The following is a 3465-nucleotide window of genomic DNA, read 5'->3' as shown; positions in this document are numbered from 1 at the left end:
ATAAAGTGCTGATCCTAACTGATCTACGACTGGGAATTTTTACTAGGATTAAATGTCAGGAATTATGAAAAACTGAGTTTAAATGTATTTGGCTAAGGTGTATGTAAACTTCCAACTTCAAATGTATACTCCAATTTAGACACTCCTCCTTTTCTCCAATCCTTACATCTTTTATGGTCCAACAGGAAGACGAAGTGATAGAGTAATAAACCATTCTGTCTCCCTTAATGTGACCTGACCTGACCTCAACACCCTTGATGTCTAGTCCAAAGCTCTCCACCTGTATCACCTATTGCACTCCTGTGACTTCTTCCCATCCACCCAGCACATTCCAAAGTCATCTGTCTCCTACAGATAACCATTAACTTGTTATGGATAGGGGGCAGTATTTTCACGGCCGGATAAAAAACGTACCCGATTTAATCTGGTTATTACTCCTGCCCAGAAACTAGAATATGCATATAATTAGTAGCTTTGGATAGAAAACACTCCAAAGTTTCTAAAACTGTTTGAATGGTGTCTGTGAGTATAACAGAACTCAAATGGCAGGCCAAAACCTGAGAAGATTCTGTACAGGAAGTACCCTGTCTGACCATTTCTTGGCCTTCTTTGTCATCTCTATCCAAAACAGAGGATCTCTGCTGTAACGTGACACTTTCTAAGGCTCCCATAGGCTCTCAGAAGGCGCCAGAACGTTGAATGATGACTTTGCAGTCCATGGCTGAAAAACAGTAGCGCATTTTGATAGTGGTCGATCTGAGAACAATGAGACGGGCGTGCGCATGCACGTGAAGAGTCCATTTTGCATTTTCAGTCTTTGAACGAAAACAACGACTCCCGGTCGGAATATTATCGCTATTTTACGAGAAAATTTGATTTTAAACAGCGTTTGAACAGCAAAGGTAATCCAATTTTTCTTATAGTAAATTTGAGTTTGGTGAGTACCAAACTTGGTGGGTGTCAAAATAGCTAGCCTGTGATGGCCGGGCTATCTACTCAGAATATTGCAAAATGTGCTTTCACCGAAAAGCTATTTTAAAATCGGACACCGTGATTGCATAAAGGAGTTCTGTATCTATACTTCTTAAAATAATTGTTATGTTTTTTGTGAACGTTTATCGTGAGTAATTTAGTAAATTCACCGGAAGTGTTCGGTGGGAATGCTAGTTCTGAACGTCACATGCTAATGTAAAAAGCTGGTTTTTGATATAAATATGAACTTGATTGAACAAAACATGCATGTATTGTATAACATAATGTCCTAGGAGTGTCATCTGATGAAGATCATCAAAGGTTAGTGCTGCATTTAGCTGTGGTTTTGGTTTTTGTGACATTATATGCTAGCTTGAAAAATGGGTGTCTGATTATTTCTAGCTGGGTACTCTCCTGACATAATCTAATGTTTTGCTTTCGTTGTAAAGCCTTTTTGAAATCGGACAGTGTGGATAGATAAAGGAGAGTCTTGTCTTTAAAATGGTGTAAAATAGTCATATGTTTGAAAAATTGAAGTTTTCGGATTTTCGAGGAGTTTGTATTTCGCGCCACGCCCTATCATTGGATATTGGAGCGGTGTTCCGCTAGCGGAACGTCTAGATGTAAGAGGTTTAACTTCTAATGTAACAACCATTCTCTATCACCCCTCAGGTACTATAGTATTACTTCTGATCTATCATGTCTCTAGTATAGCAATGTTCAAAGTTTAGCCCAGAATCCAATACCAATAAAAGAACTTCAGTTAAATGTATATGAATGTAAAGGATGTCTGGTTAGCCCTTTTCTGTTATTGTGCTTAGACAGTCCATACATCATCTATGTCCCAGTCCTTTTTCACCACCTGAGAGTAAACTGTGTCTTCCCTTGAAGGATGCTGGTTCCCCACTGCCACTGCAGAGTAGGTGACATCCTCAGCTGGCTTGACGTCTGCATCTTTCTGGTCTTCTCCAGATGGGTCATGTGCTTTGCTCTTGGCAATGTTGAATCTGACGATCTCAGAATAAACCAGGTCCTGGAGAAAGACAACGGGAGGGAGAGTGTGAGATAGATGAGGATCGCTGAATGATTACACATGTAATGTGATTAGCTAAAACCTTAGGCTGGAATTCAGTCAAACGCACAACGAAAAACAAGTTTTCAATGAAAAACCTTACCTGTTCTCTTCCTGTTCCTGTCCTGTCTGCATTGACCACCAGGCTGCTTGCATCTGAAAAACAACCACAGCGGGTTTTACAGAAAGCAGAAATCCAGGACAGGGCTGACTGAGCAGAAGGGGAACTTTTATGTGTGGTTCCTACTCACCAATGCTGACAGAGGGGTTGAATAAAGCCTTGTGCCTAGTTAGAGAGAATAATATAAATATATTCACTGGTAAAACATCCCTTAAAGGATGCTGGTTCCCCACTGCCACTGCAGAGTAGGTGACATCCTCAGCTGGCTTGATGTCTGCATCTTTCTGGTCTTCTCCAGATGGGTCGTGTGCTTTCCTCTTGTCAATGATAATCTCAGAATAAACCAGGTCCTGGGGAAAGACAAAGAGAGGGAGAGGGTGAGAGAGATGAGGATTGCTGAACGATTATTAATTTAATGTGACTATTTGAAATCTTAGGCTGGAATTCAGTCAAACACACAAAGAAAAACATGTTTTCATTAGTTCTCTGTTCCGCCTTATTTGGACACAAGCTGAAGCTAAACAACCTCACATCTTCTCTTCCTGTGCGTGTCCTGTCTGCATTGACCGCCAGGCTGCTTGCATCTGGAAAACAACCACAGAGGGTTTTACAGAAAGCAGAAATGCAGGTCAGGGCTGACTGAGCAGAAGGGGAACTTGAGTCGTGTGCTTGGTAAAAAATATGGTTCCTACTCACCAATGCTGACAGAGGGGTTGAATAAAGCCTCACGCCTAGTTAGAGAGAATGCTATAAATTCCTCTGCGCTTCTAATGACCTTCAAGACCATGAGTATATAGATCTACTGAAAAATAACAAAATACTTTTGATCAAACTTATCAAGTTGCATACATAAAAAATGCCATGCTCTGAAAATGATTCACTAACGTCTAACTAACACATGCACATATTTGATGATATCATATGACTGTAGATGTCTGATGATACATTCAATTCCATTGAGATACATACAGTATATATTTATTATGTTCTCTTTAATTACAGACAGTGTACACACCTCTTCCTGACAATGATGAGGTAAGCTGTGGCTGTCACGACAACTGTTACCAGGAGGGCTGCGGTAACAATTCCCACTACCTCGCCAGATGATGGAGGTGGAATGTGATCTGGGAAAGGAAACAGAACCACTGTAACCTCTTTGACCTCTGATACAGCTGCATGTCAGATTGAATCCTACAGTATCTACAGGAAAACTACTGTCACTAATCAATGTTTATTTTTCAATCATTTAATGAGATCCTTTCTTTTCCTGCTGATGTTAAGAGTTCCAGACTCACCCAGT

The 3465-nt window shown here is 40.5% G+C and overlaps 1 long non-coding RNA gene across 1 annotated transcript; it reads right to left on the bottom strand.

Moving 5' to 3' along the window:
* Positions 1 to 1700: 1700 nt before the first annotated feature.
* On the bottom strand, positions 1701 to 3218 carry LOC106592230 (uncharacterized). The gene is made up of 4 exons (XR_001325598.2): positions 3181 to 3218; positions 2296 to 2330; positions 2148 to 2200; positions 1701 to 2005 (listed from the first exon to the last, which is right to left on the bottom strand). It is a non-coding gene; the product is annotated as an uncharacterized lncRNA (long non-coding RNA).
* Between the last annotated feature and the right edge of the window lie 247 nt (positions 3219 to 3465).

This window comes from Salmo salar, chromosome ssa02 (assembly GCF_905237065.1).
Source record: "Salmo salar chromosome ssa02, Ssal_v3.1, whole genome shotgun sequence".
Taxonomy (NCBI): domain Eukaryota; kingdom Metazoa; phylum Chordata; class Actinopteri; order Salmoniformes; family Salmonidae; genus Salmo; species Salmo salar.
This window is presented reverse-complemented; position numbering and strand designations above follow the sequence as displayed.